Genomic DNA, 21,215 nt, shown 5'->3' on the forward strand with positions numbered 1-21,215 from the left:
AACACAAAATAACAATAATATAGAATAAAATAAAAATTAGATAAAAATTGGGTTGCCTTCCAACAAGTGCTTCTTTAATGTCAATAGCTTGACAGTGGCTCTCATGGAGCCACATGGTGATCAGGTCAATGTTGTACAGTCCCAACACCAAACTTAGAGTTTGGATATGGGGTCTTGACACCAAACTTAGAGTTTGGTTGTGGCCTCCCAACACCAAACTTAGAGTTTGACTGTGGGGGCTCTTCTTGACTCTGAACTGAGAGAAGCTCTTCATGCTTACTCTCTTCTGTCACAGAGGGATGGCCATGTGCCTTAAACACAAGGTAGTCCCCATTCAATTGAAGGACTAATTCACCTCTGTTGACATCTATCACAGCTCCTGCTGTGGCTAGGAAAGGTCTTCCAAGGATGATGCAATCATCCTCTTCCTTCCTAGTGTCTAAGATTATGAAATCAGCAGGGATGTAAAGGCCTTCAACCTTTACTAGCACGTCCTCTACTATTCCATAAGCTTGTCTTAATGACTTGTCTGCCAATTGTAATGAGAACAAGGCAGGTTGTACCTCAATGATCCCCAGCTTCTCCATTACAGAGAGTGGCATAAGATTTATCCCTGACCCCAGATCACACAGAGCTTTTTTAAAGATCATGGTGCCTATGGTACAAGGTATTAAGAACTTGCCAGGATCTTGTTTCTTTTAAGGTAGAATTTTCTGAATCCAAGTATCTAGTTCATTAATGAGCAAGGGAGGTTCACTTTCCCAAGTCTCATTACCAAATAACTTGGCATTCAGCTTCATGATAGCTCCTAAATATTGAGCAACTTGCTCTCCAGTTACATCTTCATCCTCTTCTGAGGAAGAATAGTCTTCAGAGCTCATGAATGGCAGAAGGATATTTAATGGAATCTCTATGGTCTCTATGTGAGCCTCAGATTCCTTTGGATCCTTAATAGGAAACTCCTTCTTGCTTGAGGGACGTCCCAGGAGGTCTTTCTCACTAGGATTTTCGTCCTCCTCCTCCCTTGTGCATTCGGCCACATTGATTATATCAATGGCCTTGCACTCTCCTTTTGGATTCTCTTCTGTATTGCTTGGGAAAATACTAGGAGGAGTTTCAATGACTTTCTTACTCAGCTGGCCCACTTGTGCCTCCAGATTTCTAATAGAGGATCTTGTTTTACTTATGAAACTGAAAGTGGCCTTTGAGAGATCAGAGACTACATTGGCTAAATTAGAGGTGTTTTGTTCAGAATTCTCTGTCTGTTGCTGAGAAGATGATGGATATGACTTGCTATTGTTCAGCCTGTTGCGTCCACCATTGTTAAAGCCTTGTTGAGGCTTTTGTTGATCCTTCCATGAGAAATTTGGATGATTTCTCCATGATGAGTTATAGGTGTTTCCATAGGGTTCACCCATGTAATTAACCTCTGCCATGGCAGGGTTCTCAGGATCATAAGTTTCTTCAGAAGCCGCCTCTCTAGTACTGTTGGATGCATGTTGCCATCCATTCAGATTTTGAGAGATCATGTTGACCTGTTGAGTCAACACTTTGTTCTGAGCCAGTATGGCATTTAGAGTATCAATTTCAAGAACTCCTTTCTTCTGAGGCATCCCATTATTCACGGAATTCCTCTCAGAAGTGTACATGAATTGGTTGTTTGCAACCATATCAATGAGTTCTTGAGCCTCTTCAGGCATTTTCTTTAGGTGAATAGATCCACCTGCAGAATGATCCAATGACATTTTCGAAAATTCAGATAGACCATAATAGAATATATCTAATATGGTCCATTCTGAAAACATGTCAGATGGACATCTTTTGGTCAGCTGCTTGTATCTTTCCCAAGCTTCATAGAGGGATTCACCATCTTTTTGTTTGAAGGTTTGAACATCCACTCTCAACTTGCTCAGCTTTTGAGGAGGAAAGAATTTATCCAAGAAGGCTGTGACCAGCTTATCCCAGGAGTCCAGGCTATCCTTAGGTTGTGAATCCAACCATATTCTAGCTCTGTCTCTTACAGCAAAAGGGAAAAGCATGAGTCTGTAGACTTTAGGATCAACTCCATTCGTCTTTACAGTCTCACAGATCTGCAAGAACTCAGTTAAAAACTGATAAGGATCTTCAGATGGAAGTCCGTAAAACTTGCAGTTTTGTTGCATTAAGGCAACTAGCTAAGGTTTCAGCTCAAAGTTGTTGGCTCCAATGGCAGGAATGGAGATGCTTCTTCCATCAAACTTGGACGTTGGCTTTGTGAAGTCACCAAGCATTCTCCTTGCATTATTATTATTTTCGGCTGCCATCCCCTTCTCTCGTTCGAAAATTTCTGAAAGGTTGTTTCTGGATTGTTGTAATTTAGCTTCTCTTAATTTTCTCTTCAAAGTCCTTTCAGGTTCTGGATCAATTTCAACAAGAGTGCCTTTATCCTTGTTCCTGCTCATATGAAAGAGAAGAAAACAAGAAAAGAAAGAGGAATCCTCTATGTCACAGTATAGAGATTCCTTTATGTTAGTTGAAGAAGAAAGGGGTAGAAGAAATAGAAGAGGGAATTCGGATATTTAGATGGAGAGAGGTGAAGAGAAGTGTTAGTAATTAAATAATTAAATAGAAGAAGAAAAGAAAAGAGAAATTTCAAAAATAATTTTGAAAAAGGGGTTAGTAATTTTCGAAAATTAAAGATAAAATATAATTGAAATTAAAATTTGAAACAATTAATTAATTAAAAATAATTTTTGAAAAAGAAAGAGGTATTTTCGAAAATTAGAGAAGGAAAAGTAGTTAGGTGGTTTTGAAAAAGATAAGAAACAAACAAAAAGTTAGTTAGTTGATTGAAAAAGATTTGAAATCAAAATTTAAAAAGGTAAGAAGATAAGAAGTTAAATAAGATATTTTGAAATCAAATTTTGAAAAAGATAAAATTTTGAGGAGGATAAGATAAAAAGTTAAGATAGAAATTTTAATAAAAAGATATTTTGAAAAAGATTTAATTTTTAAAATGACTTAACTAACAAGAAACTACAAGATAAGATTCTAGAATTTAAAGATTGAACCTTTCTTAACAAGAAAGTAACAAACTTCAAATTTTTGAATCAATCACATTAATTGTTAGTATATTTTCGAAAATATGGTATAAAAGATAAGAAAAAGATTTTGAAAAATAATTTTTAAAATTTTCGAAAGTAAATAAAAAAATGAAAAAGATATGATTTTTGAAAAAGATTTTAAAAAGATAAGATTTTTAAAATTGAAATTTTGACTTGACTTGTAAGAAACAACTAATTTTGAAAATTTTTGACCAAGTCAACCCAAAATTTTCGAAATTTTGGAGGGAAATAAGGAAAAGATATTTTTTTGATTTTTGAATTTTTAATTATGAGAGAGAAAAACAACAAAAATACTCAATGCATGAAATTTTTAGATCAAAACAATGAATGCATGCAAGAATGCTATGAATGTCAAGATGAACACCAAGAACACTTTGAAGATCATGATGAACATCAAGAACATAATTTTGAAAAATTTTTGATGCAAAGAAAACATGCAAGACACCAAACTTAGAAATCTTTAATGCATGGACTCTAACAAACAAAAAATGCATATGAAAAACAACAAACAACACAAAACAAGAAAACATCAAGATCAAACAAGAGGACTTATCAAGAACAACTTGAAGGTCATGAAGAACACTATGAATGCATGGAATTTTCGAAAAATGCAAGAAAAATTTTAAAGCATGCAATTGACACCAAACTTAAAAATTGACTCAAGACTCAAACAAGAAACACAAAATATTTTTAGTTTTTATGATTTTCTAATTTTTTTTGTATTTTTATTAATTTTTTTTCGAAAATAGAGTTTGGAAAAATGAAAAATAAAAAGAAAAAATTTGAAAAAGATTTTTGAAAAGAAAATTACCTAGTCTGAGCAACAAGATGAACCGTCAGTTGTCCATACTCGAACAATCCCCGGCAACGGCGCCAAAAACTTGGTGGATGAAATTGTGATCTATTGTCTTTGTACTTGTATGAAATTTGATAATTGGCTTTATTTGAATTCACAACTCCATTCAACTAACCAGCAAGTGTACTGGGTCGTCCAAGTAATAAACCTTACGTGAGTAAGGGTCGATCCCACAGAGATTGTTGGTATGAAGCAAGCTATGGTCACCTTGTAAATCTCAGTTAGGCAGATTAAATTGGTTTATGGTTTCGAAAATTAATAATAACAAGAAAATAAAAGGGATAGAAATACTTATGTAAATCAATAGTGGAAATTTCAGATAGGTGTATGGAGATGCTGTGCTCCTCTTGAATCTCTACTTCACTACTCGCTCTTCCTTCAATCCTTCTTACTCCTTTCCATGGCAAGCTGTATGTAGGGCATCACTATCATCAATGGCTACTTTTAATTCTCTCGGGAAAATGGTCCTATGCGCTGTCACTGCACGGCTAATCGTCTGGAGGCATCACCCTTGGTTGATAGCTACATCCCATTCTCTCAGTGAAAATGGTCCAAATGCTCTGTCACAGCACGGCTAATCATCTGTCGGTTCTCAATCAGGTTGGAATAGAATCCATTGATTCTTTTGCGTTTGTCATCACGCCCAGCCTTCAGGAGTTTGAAGCTCGTCACAGTCATTCAATACCGGAATCCTACTCGGAATACCACAGACAAGGTTAGACTTTCCTGATTCCCAGGATCCTACTCGGAATACCACAGACAAGGTTAAACTTTCCGGATCCTCATGAATGCCGCCATCTATCTAGCTTATACCACGAAGATTCTGTTGGGGAATCTAAGAGATATGCGCCTGGCCTAAGGTAGAACGGAAGTGGTTGTCAATCACGTGCGTTCATAGGTGAGAATGATGATGAGTGTCACGGATCATCACATTCATCAAAGTGTTGTGCAACGTATATCTTGGAATAAGAATAAGAGAGAATTGAATAAAAAGTAATAGTAATTGTATTGAAACTTGAGGTACAGCAGAGCTCCACACCCTTAATCTATGGTGTGCAGAAACTCCACCGTTGAAAATACATAAGTAAAAGGTTCAGGCATGGCCGAATGGCCAGCCCCCTGAGTGATCAAGAGACCGAATAATCAAAGGCTAAACAGTCAAGAGATTAAACTGTCAAAAGATGTATAATACAATAGTTAAATGTTCTATTTATAATAAACTAGCTCCTAGGGTTTACATGAGTAAGTAATTGATGCATAAATCCACTTCCGGGGCCCACTTGGTGTATGTTTGGGCTGAGCTTGATCAATCCACGAGCTGAGGCTTCTCTTGGAGTTGAACTCTGAGTTATGACGTGTTTTGGGCGTTCAACTCCGGATCATGACGTTTTTCTGGCGTTTAACTCCAGACAGCAACATGTACTTGGCGTTCAACGCCAAGTTACGTCGTCAATTTCCGAATGAAGTATGGACTATTATATATTGCTGGAAAGATCTAGATCTCTACTTTCTAACACCGTTGAGAGCGCGCCAATTGGAGTTATGTAGCTCCAGAAAATCCATTTTGAGTGCAGGGAGGTCAGATTCCAACAGCATCAGCAGTCCTTTTGTCAACCTTTTTCAGAGTTTTGCTCAAGTCCCTCAATTTCAGCCAGAAATTACCTGAAATCACAGAAAAACACACAAACTCATAGTAAAGTCCAGAAATGTGAATTTAACATAAAAACTAATGAAAACATCCCTAAAAGTAGCTTGAACTTACTAAAAACTACCTAAAAACAATGCCAAAAAGCGTATAAATTATCCGCTCATCACTCTACTTGTTCTAATACGAAGCTATGCTCTATGTTGTTCACTGGAGCTTCCAGCGTCTCCTTTGTACTGCTTTCTTCATTGGATTCTCTGCATAAAGCCATGGGGGTCTGTTGAGGGGCTGAGCGTCCGGAAGACAATTGTTTTAGCCTCTCCACCATTGCTTGCTCCAGTTGATGAAGGACTGTGGTACATTGTTTTAGTGATTCTTCGAGGCTACCCTGTGATTCTGACTTTGATGGATATGGGTACTGTGTATGAGGGAGCGGTGGTTCTTGGGGGTAATTGGATTGGCATTGGGACGGATAAGGATCGGATGGTGGCGAATGACGAAAAGAAGCTTGTGAGTGTGGTGGTTCGAGGTCATGTTGAGAGGATGGTCTATAGGCACGGGGTGGGGCTTGTTGGTAGTTACAAAGTTGTCCACCATATCTTTCAGCTGGGTATACAATGTAGAATGGTCGTTGTCCATGATATCTTGGAGGGTATTGTTGCCTAAAGGGTTGATTAGATCCTCTTGGCTCCATCCATCCATGATTGGTCTGACCTTGATGCATATTCCTGCTGTGGTTTCTATTTCCTTCAACAAAGTTAGAACCAAACTCAAAGAGAGAGGGGTGAGAATTCATAGTAGATATCAGAAATAAGGGGAAAAAAAGAAAACAAATAAACAAGTAAAAAAAAATATTTTTAATTTAATTAAATTTTTTTTTGAAAATATTTACAATAACCAATAATAAGGCACACGTTTGCAATTCCCCGGCAACGGCGCCATTTTGACGTCGGAATTTTTGCTAGTAAAGAAGTTCATAAATACAGTCGCGTTGTAGATATAGTCTCTAAACCGACAGAAATCCCTTCGTACAAACATTTTAGTTGTCACAAGTAACAAACCCCTAAATAAATTGTTAACCGAGTATTTAAACCTCGGGTCGTCTTCTCAAGGCATTGCAGGGAGGTATGTTCTTATTATTGGTTATGGAGATTGTAAATTTGGGGTTTCAAGAGTGAGGAACAAGTATGGCAAATAATTTAAATGACAATTAAAATAAATAATTACTGTAAAACAAATCCTTTGGCAAGGTACGAGAAATTGGAAATCCAGACTTAGTTATTCTTATCAACAATAATGAAAGTTGAATCTTAATTCCCCTTAGTCAACCTTTGCTAAAGCAAAGGAAAGTCAAGGGACTAATTAATTGACCTTCGAATCCTATTTATTTCCTAAGAAAAGGTTGGGATTATTGAAGTTCAGTTCAATTAGCAAAGATAACAGTTATCAATTATGTTGAGTTAAGATAACTCCTGAGTTACTGATTTCTTAACCAAGACCAAAAGGAAGGAAATTAAATCTACTGGAATAACAATATCTTTAGATTAGGGATAATAAAAAGGGACAATCATAAACTGAAATACCTCAATTTATATTAAATAAAAATGTCAATTCTAACATGGACAATATCAACAGCCAATTGGGCAACATCAATCAAACACAATAAAAGCTTCAGAGTGAACAAAAATAGAAGAGAAATTAAATAGTAAAAGGAATATTGAACCTGGATCGAGAGTCACTCTTAAAAACCAAGAGAAGTCCTAAATCCTAGTTGCTAAAAATCTTAATTTCTAATCCTAATCTTAATGAGAGAGAGAGAGAACCTCTCTCAAAACTAAATCTAAATCATGGAAAGTGAATTATGAGTGAATAATTATGAATGCATGCATTCCCCTACTTTATAGCCTCTAATATGTGTTCTCTAGGCCGAAAACTGGGTCAGAAACAGCCTAGAAGTCACTTCCAGCGCTTTCTGGTCCGTACAGGTCGCGGAAAAGTGACGCGGCCGCATGGCTCACGCGGTCGCGCGGGTTGCGTTCCTGCCAAGTCACGCGTTCGCGTCGCCTGGCGTCGAGGCAGCTATGGCAAATTATATATCAAATCGAAGCCCCGAACGTTAGCTTTCCAACGCAACTGGAACTACGTCGTTTGGGCCTTCGTAGCTAAAGTTATATCTGTTTGAGTGCGAAGAGGTCAGGTTGGACAGCTTAGCAGTTTCTCCAACTTATTGTATTCCTTCTACTTTTGCATGCTTCCTTTCCATCCTCCAAGCCATTCCTGCCTTATAATATCTGAAAACACTTAACACACATATCAAGGCATCTAATGGTAATAAGAGAAGATTAATAATAAGAAACTATAAGATCAAAGAAGCATGTTTTCAATTAAAGCACATAATTAGGAAGGAAAATGTAAAACATGCAAATAGTATGAATAAGTGGGTAAAAAGTAGATAAAAACCACTCAATTGAGCACAAGATAAACCATGAAATATGGGTTTATCAAGGACCACTTTTGGGAGCCCATGGTTTGTGAGGAACTCTACCCAAGCTTGGAGTTCTTAATTTTGAAGAATGGTGTTTATTGGAGACTCAAGCATTGGTGGATGTTCCAAGAGGAGTTTAAGCACAAGCCACCTTAAAAGGAGCTCCCCAAAAGTCCAACTTAAGGACAATAAAAAAAGTGCTAGGTGGGAGACACCCCACCATGGTAAAATCTTTTTATTTTTCTCTTTTGTAAATATTGGTAGAATAGGTTTGATTTCATGTTTTGTTTTGTTTGTTGAGTTTAACTAGTATTTTAGCATGTTAAATAAGGTTTTGGTTGTTTTGGTAGCTGTTTGGAGGTTTGGAAGGCTTGGTTTGGTGCAAGAACTTGGAAAAATTTTAAAAAACAGAGCTCCACCCACGCGTACGCGTACATGGCGCGTAGCGTGGATGCGAAAATTCCCTCCCCAGCCAAAAACTCGAGAGTTAGGCCTGCACAGTGCGAACATTGAGCCTAAGGCACAAACCAACCCACGCGTGCACGCACCTGGCGCGTACGCGTCCTTGATTCTGAATGCGCAATGCACGCCCCCGCGTACATGGCGCGTGCGCCGATTGTGCTATCTCCACTCCTGGTACATTTACCAGAGAGTTAGGCAAACCATGGGCTGACAGTATGCCCTGCGCCTAGCCCACGTGTGTGCGCACCTGGCGCGTATGCGTCCTTTGGTCAATACTGCGAATCGACGCGTGAGCGTGCATGGCGCGCCCGCACCCCTCTACCAATCTGCGCATCCACGCGTAAGCGTGCATGACGCGTCCGCGTCGGTAAAAAAAAGAGTTTTTTTCTCCTCTTCCATTTTCTTTTGTTTATCGCATTCGTATACTTTTATTCTTTGTATTTTTATTTTGTTTCTTATAGCTGTTTTTACTTTATTTTTTTTAAGTTTCTCATTTTAATAATAGTGTTGAATTCTTATACTCAATTGTTGAGAATTTCTTGCATTATTTTGGTGCCTTTTGACTTGTTTGATATTGTTGGGTGATGAAACTTTTCTATCAATGCTTCATCGTGTATGACTCTTATGTCTTTGTGCATTGATATGACCTCATATTGTCTTTCATGACCCACTCTTTCTTGTTTGAACTTGAAGCTTTTAAATGCTCTTCATGCTTTGACTTTACTCTTGCATCGAGTTTGATGATATGCCTTAGCTTATATTGTTTTCTCACCCACATGTTGTACCTACTATGTCGATGGGAACCCTACTCTTATTTGGAATTAGCCCCCGCCTATGTTCTATTTGCTTTGATATCTTTTTATAGGCTTAATTTTCTTTCTTTATCTCTCCTTTTAGGTTGGCCACCAAAACAAGGGAGAAGGAAAGCTTTTCAATGGGGGCAATAAATAAGTCATCTGCACAACCTTTTTAAGGAAGCTCATCAATTGTAGCAACCCATCCACCTTGCTCTTCTTTGCATGCACCGAGGATGGTGCAATCTTCAAGTGTGGGGAGGTCGTCTGACCGATCTCCATGGGTAACAATTTCTTTTTTCAACACTAACTCTTGATTTTCTTTGTTAGATTAGTTGTTGCATTGCCTGATAGGTTGCATGTTAGTTAGAATTTGTACATATTTTTACCACTTCCTTCTTATTAGGACTACTTGTTTGGGTGATGATTTTTTTTCCAAGAAAATTGTTTTAGGGCATCCTACCAATTTGAAAGAAAATTTTTTGTTGAACTTGCTTGAAGAATTTATTTTGGAACATGGTTTTTGAGCTAAGAACACAAGCTTGTGAGACTTGAGCCAAATGATGTGGTTACATCTTATAACCACTTATTTTTCCTTCTTGTGTGCATTATTCTCTTTCTATGATTGTGATCTTTGATTTGTTTGATTCTCTATTTCCATTATTTTGTGTATTCGTGCATTTATATGATTGAGGCCATCATTTCATTAGCTCACTTACCCAAATAGCCTACCTTTTTTCCATTGTTAGCCAACTTTGAGCCTACGCTTAACCCACTTGTTCTTTATTTTAGCACATTACAAGCCTAAAGCGAAAAACAATAAATGTCCGTCATTTGGATCTTTGATTAGCTTAGGCTAATAAGTGTGAGTATCATTCAAGTGTGGAAAAACTTGGGACATTGGTTGGGATAAAAGGAGTGTTTTTGTTTTTGTCATAAATATTGGAAATTGGGTACATACTCATATGTTAATTAAATGTAAAACCATATGCATTGATATTCTTGAAAGAAGGAAAAAAACGAGAAAAACAAAAGAAAAAGAAATAAGTATGGAAAAGAAAAAAAAATAGAAAGAAAAGAAAAAGAGAAAAAAGCAACAAAAAGGGGACAAAATGCCCCAAAGTGAAGTCCAATAAGAGTCAATGCATAAGTATTGAAAAAAAATGCATGAGTATGCGAAAAAGTGAAGAATGGGTAGTGAGGTTAGCACTTAATTGTATAGGTTATTATATAGGTTAGATGGGAAAACTTAAGTTAATCAAAGATTCAAATTCTAGTCCACTTAACCATATATGATCCTACCGTGACCCTAGCCCATTACAACCTATGAAAAGATCTCATGATGAATGTATGCATGCATTGAATAATTGTTGATTATTAGATGAAAAACAAATCTTGGAAAGCATGATTAGGGGAGAATTGAGAGAATCGACCCTACACACTTGAGCGACTAGAGTGCAAGCACTTCTGGTGAGGATTCGATGCTCAATTCCTTGATTCCCGGCTTTCATGAGCGTTCTTCTTGCAAGTCTACTTGAACTTCATTTTGATATTTGAATTGGTAGGATTCATGAATCGTCATATGATCTTGGCCCTGCTTGTGCATGTATGTCTTGGAGATTAATTTATTTTTAACCAAGTAGGTAGGATCATTTTGCATTTAGTTGCATTCATGTAGATAGGATGCATATAGATAGATTGTATTGAATAAATGTTCATACCCATTTCTTGTCCTTCATTGGTTTAGCATGAGGACATGCTATGGTTTAAGAGTGGGGAGGTTGATAAACCCCATTTTTAGGGTTTATCTTGTGTTGAATTTAGAGGGTTTTGTCATCTTTTCTCCCATGTATCTAATGAAAGAGCATGGTTTGTAGATTCTCCTTTAATTGTGCTTAAGAGTGAAAACATGCTTTTTAAGACTTAAAATAGCTAAATTCAATTCACCTTGATTCCATTAGATGCCTTGATATGTCTGTTAAGTGATTTCAGGTTTAGGAGGCAAAGATCGGATTGAGGGAATGAAGAAAAAGCATGTAAAAATAGAGAACTCATGAAGAAATGAAGGAATCGCAAAAGCTGTCAAGCCGACTTCTTCACACTTATTCGATCATAACTTGAGCTACAGAGGTCCAAATGAGGCGGTTTTAGTTGTGTTAGAAAGCTAACATCCGAGGCTTCAAAATGATTTAAAATTTGCCATAGTTGCATCACGTATGAGGATGCGTACACACACTGTACACGTATGCACCGATGTTGCACGTGACTTTTTAAAATGCAACTCGTGGCCAGTGATTTTAGAAGGCTTTTGGGCCCAATCCAATTCATTTCTGATGCTATTTAATCCAAGGATTGAAGGGGAATCAACATACTTTTCATCATTAGTCATAGTTTAGTTTTAGAAGTAGTTAGAGTTAGTTTCTAGAGAGAGAAGCTTTCACTTCTCTCTAGAATTAGGATTAGGTTTAGATTAGAATTTCTAGATCTAGGTTTTAATTCATGTTCTCTTCTACTTCTACTTCTCAATTCCTTGTTGTTACATTCATCATTCTTCTATTCTTTTGTTGTAATTTCCTTTATGTTGCTTCTATGCTTTGTTGTAGATCTACTCTTGTTCCTTCTCTTTTCTTTTAATTCAATTTGAGGTAATTCATAATAATTGTGTTTCTTTTGATTTGTTGTTGTTTAATTCCTTGCAATTGAGTAGTGTAGATTTACTTTCCTTGCAATTTTACTATGCTTTCCTTTTGTGCCTTCCAAGTATTTGTCAAAATGCTTGGTTGGATTTTAGAGTAGAATTTCATGCTCTTGGCTTGGAAAGGTAACTTAGGAATTCTTGAGTTACTAATGTCCAAGTAATTGATGATTGGGAGCCATTGACTCTAGTTCTCACTAATTGAATTAGTGGAGAGTTAGGACTTATGGACTTGGATTGATATAGCTCATTTAACTTTCCTTTACTACTAGTTAGAGGATGACTTAATAGGATTGATCCTTGCCAATTCTCTAGTTGTGGTTAGTGATTAGGATAGAGATTCTTGACCACCAAACCTTGCCAAGACCTTTTTAGCTATTAGTTTACTTTCTTGCCATTTATCTTTCATGTCTCTTATCAAAAACCACAAACATAACTCATAACCAATAACAAGGACATTTTATTGCAATTCCTAGGGAGAACGACCCAAGGTTTAAATACTTCGATTTATAGATTTTAAGGGTTTGTACTTGTGATAAACAAATTTTTGTATAAAAGGATTATTGTTGGTTTAGAGACTATACTTTACAAAGAGATTTCATTAGTAAAATTCTAAACCGTCAAAAATCCAATCATCAATACACAACACAGAAATATGCGTAACCAAATATGATGCATGTCTTTTTTTTGCAGCCCATGAGTTTATGTGTTGGTTTACACCCTGTAACCTAACATTACCTAAGAACTTGTCTCAGATATGGTTTTCCGTTGTATCCTTCATGCATACGTGTTTGTGATTAAGAGTACCATCAATTCGGGACCACCAGCAATCAATGCAAAGCTCGATGCCATAATATATGCACAAGGAAAAACGGTGATCTTCAGTTCGTGGACGTCCTCGAGATCAACATACAATAGTTTATGGGTTATACCGGCATTTAATGATTCAACAGTTCGTAGGTCATTCCCATAATCAATGATTATTAATTCATGGGCATTCTCGTCTTTAAGCATTTAACAGTTTGTAAATTGAGCAAGCGGAATAGAACTCTCATCCTTGCCAGGCGAACATTTAATCTCCTAAATTCCTTTTAACATTTTCCGTGACTTTCTCTTTATCTAATCATTAGTTTTTTATTTTTTGTTCTTTTTTAAGACAATTATTCTTTCCTTGATCTTGTATAATAGCTTAATCAATCATAGTATTTTCCTCATACCTCTCATTAGGTGTTTTATGAAGAAGATTATGAAGTTCTAAGTTTAAAATTGTCTTCTTAAGTCATTTAAAAAAACTTGTGTTTTTACTATTTTATCATTATATCATATTAATAAAGTTATATTATTAATAAAATAATATCATAATATTTCATTATTGAATTTAGTTTACTAACATTCTATTTTTCAAACTTTAGAAAATTGCACTTTAAACCCCCAAACTTTTAGAATTAGCACTATAACCGCCTAACTTTTAAAAAACTATACTTTGATCCCAAAATTTTTATTTAATTAACTTTCAATTCCAAACTTTTTATTATTTACATTTTGAACTCAGAATAATCAAAGCTTATGGAGTTTCTTGTTCTTCAAGAACCAAGCCAACATCATCAAAGTTCATTAATTTTCACTTGATTTTTAATCAGTTTTTCAATCTTTTTGGTAACCGATTTTTCTCAACTTTCACTCTAACCTTCCAACTCCCAAATCTTATCAATTTATCAACATTAAAGCTTGAAGAACAGTCCTACAACACAGCTCAACAGTTTGATTTTGGCTGTTGGTGCACGAAATTGTGATCACTACAACTTCGCACAACTAACCAGCAAGTGCACTGGGTCGTCCAAGTAATACCTTACGTGAGTAAGGGTCGATCCCACGGAGATTGTTGGTATGAAGTAAGCTATGGTCACCTTGTAAATCTCAGTCAGGCAGACTCAAATGGGTATAGTGATAAACGAATAAATCATAAAGATAAAGATAGAGATACTTATGTATATCATTGGTGAGAGCTTCAGATAAGCGAATGAAGATGCCTTCCCTTCCGTCTTTCTGCTTTCCTACTGTCTTCATCCAATCCTTCTTACTCCTTTCCATGGCAAGCTTATGCAAGGGTTTCACCGTTGTCAGTGGCTACCTCCCATCCTCTCAGTGAAAATGTTCCTATGCTCTGTCACAGCATATGGCTAATCAGCTGTCGGTTCTCGGTCAGGCCGGAATAGAATCCATTGATTCTTTTGCGTCTGTCACTAACGCCCCGCCTGCTAGGAGTTTGAAGCACGTCACAGTCATTCAATCATTGAATCCTACTCAGAATACCACAGACAAGGTTAGACCTTCCGGATTCTCTTGAATGCCGCCATCAGTTCTCGCCTATACCACGAAGACTCTGATCTCACGGAATGGCTGGCTCGTTTGTCAGGCGAGCACTCGGTTGTCAGGCGATCAACCATGCATCGTGTATCAGGAATCCAAGAGATAAACACTAGAGCCTTGATTGCTTGTAGAACAAAAGTGGTTGTCAGTCACCTTGTTCATAGGTGAGAATGATGATGAGTGTCACGGATCATCACATTCATCAAGTTGAAGAACAAGTGATATCTTGGACAAAGAACAAGCGGAATTGAATAGAAGAACAATAGTAATTGCATTAATACTCGAGGTACAGCAGAGCTCCACACCTTAATCTATGGTGTGTAGAAACTCCACCGTTGAAAATACATAAGAACAAAAGTGATCATTGGTTTCGGCCCCAGAGAGGGAACCAGAAGAACCAAGATGTCTAATACAATAGTAAAAGGTCCTACTTATAGAAAACTAGTAGCCTAAGGTGTACAAAGATGAGTAAATGTCATAGAAATCCACTTCCGGGCCCACTTGGTGTGTGCTTGGGCTGAGCAATGAAGCATTTTCGTGTAGAGACTCTCCTTGGAGTTAAACGCCAGCTTTTATGCCAGTTTGGGCGTTTAACTCCCATTTTGGTGCCAGTTCCGGCGTTTAACGCTGGAATTTCTGAGGGTGACTTTGAACGCCGGTTTGGGCCATCAAATCTTGGGCAAAGTATGGACTATCATATATTGCTGGAAAGCCCAGAATGTCTACTATCCAACGCCGTTGAGAGCGCGCCAATTGGGCTTCTGTAGCTCCAGAAAATCCACTTCGAGTGCAGGGAGGTCAGAATCCAACAGCATCTGCAGTCCTTTTCAGTCTCTGAATCAGATTTTCGCTCAGATCCCTCAATTTCAGCCAGAAAATACCTGAAATCACAGAAAAACACACAAACTCATAGTAAAGTCCAGAAAAGTGAATTTTAGCTAAAAACTAATAAAAATATACTAAGAACTCAACTAAAACTACTAAAAACATACTAAAAACAATGCCAAAAAGCGTATAAATTATCCGCTCATCACAACACCAAACTTAAATTGTTGCTTGTCGCCAAGCAACTGAAAATCAAATAAGATAAAAAGAAGAGAATATACTATAGACTCCAAATTATCAATGAAAGTTAGCTCCAAATTAGATGAGCGGGACTAGTAGCTTTTTGCCTCTGAACAGTTTTGGCATCTCACTCTATCCTTCGAAATTCAGAATGATTGGCTTCTTGAGGAACTCAGGATCCAGATAGTGTTATTGATTCTCTTAGTTAAGTATGATGATTCTTGAACACAGCTACTTTATGAGTCTTGGCCGTGGCCCAAAGCACTCTGTCTTCCAGTATTACCACCGGATACATACATGCCACAGACACATAATTGGGTGAACCTTTTCAGATTGTGACTCAGCTTTGCTAGAGTCCCCAATTAGAGGTGTCCAGGGTTCTTAAGCACACTCTTTTTGCCTTGGATCACAACTTTATTTCTTTCTTTTTCTTTCTTTTTCCCTTTCTCTTTCTCTTTTTTTTTTCGTTCCTTTTTTTCTTTTTTTTTTTTGTATTCACTGCTTTTTCTTGCTTCAAGAATCATTTTTATGATTTTTCAGATCCTCAATAACATGTTTCCTTTTTCATCATTCTTTCAAGAGCCAACAATTTTAACATTCATGAACAACAAATTCAAAAGACATATGCACTGTTCAAGCATACATTCAGAAAACAAAAAGTATTGTCACCACATTAAACTAATTAAGCTAGTTTTAAAGATGAATTCGAAATCCTGTACTTCTTGTTCTTTTGTAATAAAAACAGTTTTCATTTAAGAAAGGTGATGGATTTCATAGGACATTCATAACTTTAAGGCATAGACACTAAGACACTAATGATCATAAGACACAAACATAGATAAACATAAGCACTAAAATTCGAAAAACAGAGAAATAAAGAACAAGGAGATTAAAGAACGGGTCCACCTTAGTGATGGCGGCTTGTTCTTCCTCTTGAAGGTCTTATGGAGTGCTTGAGCTCCTCAATGTCTCTTCCTTGTCTTTGTTGCTCCTCTCTCATGATTCTTTGATCTTCTCTAATTTCATGGAGGAGGATGGAATGTTCTTGGTGCTCCACCCTTAGTTGTCCCATGTTGGAACTCAATTCTCCTAGGGAGGTGTTTAGTTGCACCCAATAGTCTTGTGGAGGAAAGTGCATCCCTTGAGGCATCTCAGGGATCTCTTGATGAGAGGGGTCTCTTGTTTTCTCCATCCTTTTCTTAGTGATGGGCTTGAGGTCATGCCTTCTCAGTTGAACTGGCTTCCCTCTTGAATCTCTCTTCCATTGAGCGCCCTCTTCACAAATGTTTGTGAGGACTTGGTCCAACCTTTGATCAAAGTTGACCCTTTTTGAGTTTGAAAGGGATCTCGGGGATCACCTTCTTCAAGGCCACAACTTCATAGAAGTGGTCTTGATGCACCCTTGAGATGAATCTATCCATCTCCCATGACTCGGAGGTGGAAGCTTTTGCCTTCCCTTTCCTCTTTCTAGAGGTTTCTCCGGCCTTGGATGCCATAAATGGTTATGGAAAAATGAAAAAGCAACGCTTTTACCACACCAAACTTAAAAGGTTTGCTCGTCCTCGAGCAAAAGAAGAAAGAAGAGAGTAGAAGAAGAAGAAATGGAGGAGAGGGAGATGGCTTTGTGGTTCGGCCAAAAGGGGAAGAAGTAGTGTTTAGGGTGTGTGAAAATGAAGGAGTGAAGATGATAGTGGGATTTGATAGGTGGGGGGGGTTTTGGGGAAGAGGTGTTGAGGTGATTGGTGAATGGGTGAAGAAGAGAAAGAGAGTGGTGGGGTTGGTGGGGATCCTGTGGGGTCCACAGATCCTGTGGTGTCAAGAAAAAGTCATCCCTACACCAAATGACATTCAAAATCACGTTTTGAGCCATGTCTGACGTTAAACGCCGGGCTGGTGCCCATTCCTGGCATTTAACGCCAGGTTCTTGCCCTTTTCTGGCGTTAAACGCCAGTCTGGTGCCCCTTTCTGGCGTTAAACGCCCAGAATGGTGCCAGACTGGGCGTTAAACACCCAACTGCTAGCCTCACTGGCGTTTAAATGCCAGTGGGTTCTTCCTCCAGGGTGTGCTATTTTTCTTCCTATTTTTCATTCTGTTTTTGCTTTTTCAATTGATTTTGTGTCTTCTTATGATCATCAACCTATAAAAAACATAAAATAACAAAGAGAAATAGATAAAAATATAACATCGGGTTGCCTCCCAACAAGCGCTTCTTTAATGTCAGTAGCTTGACAGAGGGCTCTCATGGAGCCTCACAGATACTCAGAGCAATGTTGGAACCTCCCAACACCAAACTTAGAGTTTGAATGTGGGGGTTCAACACCAAACTTAGAGTTTGGTTGTGGCCTCCCAACACCAAACTTAGAGTTTGACTGTGGGGGCTTTGTTTGTCTCTGATTTGAGAGAAGCTCTTCATGCTTCCTCTCCATGATGACAGAGGGATATCCTTGAGCCTTAAACACATAGGATTTTTCATTCACTTGAATGAACAGTTCACCTCCATCAACATCAATCACAGCCTTTGCTGTGGCTAGGAAGGGTCTGCCAAGGATGATAGATTCATTCATGCACTTCCCAGTCTCTAGGACTATGAAATCAGTAGGGATGTAATGGTCTTCAATCTTCACCAAAACATCCTTTACAAGTCCATGAGCTTGTTTCTTTGAATTGTCTGCCATCTCTAGTGAGATACTTGCAGCTTGTACCTCAAAGATCCCTAGCTTCTCCATTACAGAGAGAGGCATGAGGTTTACACTTGACCCTAAGTCACACAGAGCCTTCTTGAAGGTCATGGTGCCTATGGTACAAGGTATTGAAAACTTCCCAGGATCTTGTCTCTTTTGAGGTAATTTCTGCCTAGACAAGTCATCCAGTTCTTTGGTGAGCAAAGGGGGTTCATCTTTCCAAGTCTCATTTCCAAATAACTTGTCATTTAGCTTCATGATTGCTCCAAGGTATTTAGCAATTTGCTCTTCAGTGACATACTCGTCCTCTTCAGAGGAAGAATACTCATCAGAGCTCATGAATGGCAGAAGTAAGTTCAATGGAATCTCTATGGTCTCATTTTGAGCCTCAGATTCCCATGGTTCCTCTTTTGGGAACTCATTGGAGGTCAGTGCACGCCCATTGAGGTCTTCCTCAGTGGCGTTCACTTCTTCTCCTTCCTCTCCAAATTCGGCCATGTTGATGGCCTTGCACTCTCCTTTTGGATTTTCTTCTGTATTGCTTGGAAGAGTACTTGGAGGGAGTTCAGTAATTTTCTTGCTCAGCTGTCCCACTTGTGCCTCCAAATTCCTAATGGAGGACCTTGTTTCAGTCATGAAACTTTGAGTGGTTTTTATTAGATCAGAGACCATGGTTGCTAAGTCAGAGGGGTTCTGTTAAGCATTCTCTGTCTGTTGCTGAGAAGATGATGGAAAAGGCTTGCCATTGCTAAACCTGTTTCTTCCACCATTATTGTTGTTGAAACCTTGTTGAGGTCTCTCTTGATTCTTCCATGAGAAATTTGGGTGATTTCTCCATGAAGAATTATAGGTGTTTCCATAGGGTTCTCCCATGTAATTCACCTCTTCCATTGAAGGGTTCTCAGGATCATAAGCTTCTTCCTCAGATGAAGCTTCCTTAGTACTGCTTGGTGCATTTTGCATTCCAGACAGACTTTGAGAAATCAAATTGACTTGTTGAGTCAATATCTTGTTCTGAGCCAGTATGGCATTCAGAGCATCAATCTCAAGAACTCCTTTCTTCTGACTTGTCCCATTGTTCACAGGATTCCTTTCAGAAGTGTACATGAATTGGTTATTTGCAACCATTTCAATGAGCTCTTGAGCTTCTGTAGGCGTCTTCTTCAGATGAAGAGATCCTCCAGCAGAGCTATCCAGGGACATCTTGGATAGTTCAGAGAGACCATCATAGAAAATACCTATGATGCTCCATTCTGAAAGCATGTCAGAAGGACACTTTCTGATTAATTGTTTGTATCTTTCCCAAGCTTCATAGAGGGATTCTCCATCCTTCTGTCTGAAGGTTTGGACTTCCACTCTAAGCTTACTCAATTTTTGAGGTGGAAAGAACTTTGCCAAGAAGGCATTGACTAGCTTTTCCCAAGAGTCCAGGCTTTCTTTAGGTTGTGAGTCCAACCATATTCTAGCTCTGTCTCTTACAGCAAAAGGGAATAGCATCAGTCTGTAGACCTCAGGGTCAACCCCATTAGTCTTGACTGTGTCACAGATTTGCAAGAACTCAGCTAAAAACTGATGAGGATCTTCCAATGGAAGTCCATGGAACTTGCAATTCTGTTGCATTAGAGAAACTAATTGAGGCTTAAGCTCAAAGTTGTTTGCTCCAATGGCAGGGATAGAGATGCTTCTCCCATAGAAGTCGGGAGTAGGTGCAGTAAAGTCACCCAGCACCTTCCTTGCATTGTTGGCATTGTTGTTGTTTTCGGCTGCCATGGGTTCTTCTTCTTTGAAGAATTCGGTCAGGTCCTCAACAGAGAGTTGTGCCTTAGCTTCTCTTAGCTTTCGCTTCAAGGTCCTTTCAGGTTCAAGGTCAGCTTCAACAAGAATGCCTTTGTCTCTGCTCCTGCTCATATGAAAGAGAAGAGAACAAGAAAATGTGGAATCCTCTATGTCACAGTATAGAGATTCCTTGAGGTGTCAGAGGAAAAGAAAAATGGAAGACAGAGGTAGAAAATTCGAACTTATCAAAGAAGATGGAGTTCGAATTTTGCATTAAGGGATAGTGTTAGTCCATAAATGGAAGGATGTGAGAAGAAGGGAAGTAATTTTCGAAAATTAAGTAAAAGATTTTAAAAACATTTTGAAAAACACTAATTGATTTTCGAAAAATAAAAGTGGGGAAGAAATCAAGTGATTTTTGAAAAAGATTTTGAAATTAGAAATAAAAAAGATTTGATTGAAAACTATTTTGAAAAAGATGTGATTAAGAAGATATGATTGGTTTTAAAAAGATGTGATTGAAAAGATATGATTTGAAAAACATTTTAAAAAGATTTGATTTTAAAAATTAATGACTTGCCTAACAAGAAAAGATATGATTCAAACATTAAACCTTTCTCAACAGAAAAGGCAACAGACTTGAGATGTTCAATCAAATCATTAATTGTTAGTAAGTATCTTTGAAAAAGGAAAGAAATTGATTTTGAAAACATTTGATTGAAAAGATATGATTTGAAAAAGATTTGATTTTGAAAAACTTTGAAAACTTGAAAAAAATTGATTTGAAAAACAAAATCTTCCCCCTTGTGCCATCCTGGCGTTAAACGCCCAGAATGGTGCACATTCTGGCGTTTAACGCCCAAAACTATACCCTTTTGGGCGTTAAACGCCCAACCAGGTACCCTGGCTGGCGTTTAAACGCCAGTCTGTCTTCTTCACTGGGCATTTTTGAATGCTCAGCTTTTTCTGTGTGATTCCTCTGCAGTATGTTCTGAATCTTCAATTCTCTGTATTATTGACTTGAAAAGACACAAATAAAAAATATTTTTGGATTTTTAATAATGAGGAATAATCAAAATGCAATTAAAATCAGATAACAATGCATGCAAGACACCAAACTTAGCAGTTTGTATACTATGGACACCAATGAGAATGCATATGAGACATATAAACACTCAAGTCAAGAGAATTCAAAGATCAAAACAAGGAAATCATCAAGAACAACTTGAAGATTAATGAAGACACATGCATGAATTTGAAAAATGCCAGAAGAACAGAAAC

At 37.8% G+C, this 21,215-nt stretch overlaps 2 non-coding genes across 2 annotated transcripts; both read left to right on the plus strand.

The window, feature by feature from the left end:
• The first annotated feature begins 1,803 nt into the window (after positions 1-1,803).
• On the plus strand, positions 1,804-1,907 carry LOC130942603 (small nucleolar RNA R71). The gene has a single exon (XR_009071169.1). It is a non-coding gene; the product is annotated as a small nucleolar RNA R71 (small nucleolar RNA).
• A 17,508-nt stretch (positions 1,908-19,415) lies between these two features.
• On the plus strand, positions 19,416-19,523 carry LOC130943138 (small nucleolar RNA R71). The gene has a single exon (XR_009071670.1). It is a non-coding gene; the product is annotated as a small nucleolar RNA R71 (small nucleolar RNA).
• Positions 19,524-21,215: the final 1,692 nt, after the last annotated feature.

Source organism: Arachis stenosperma, chromosome 7, assembly GCF_014773155.1.
Source record: "Arachis stenosperma cultivar V10309 chromosome 7, arast.V10309.gnm1.PFL2, whole genome shotgun sequence".
Classification (NCBI taxonomy): Eukaryota; Viridiplantae; Streptophyta; class Magnoliopsida; order Fabales; family Fabaceae; genus Arachis; species Arachis stenosperma.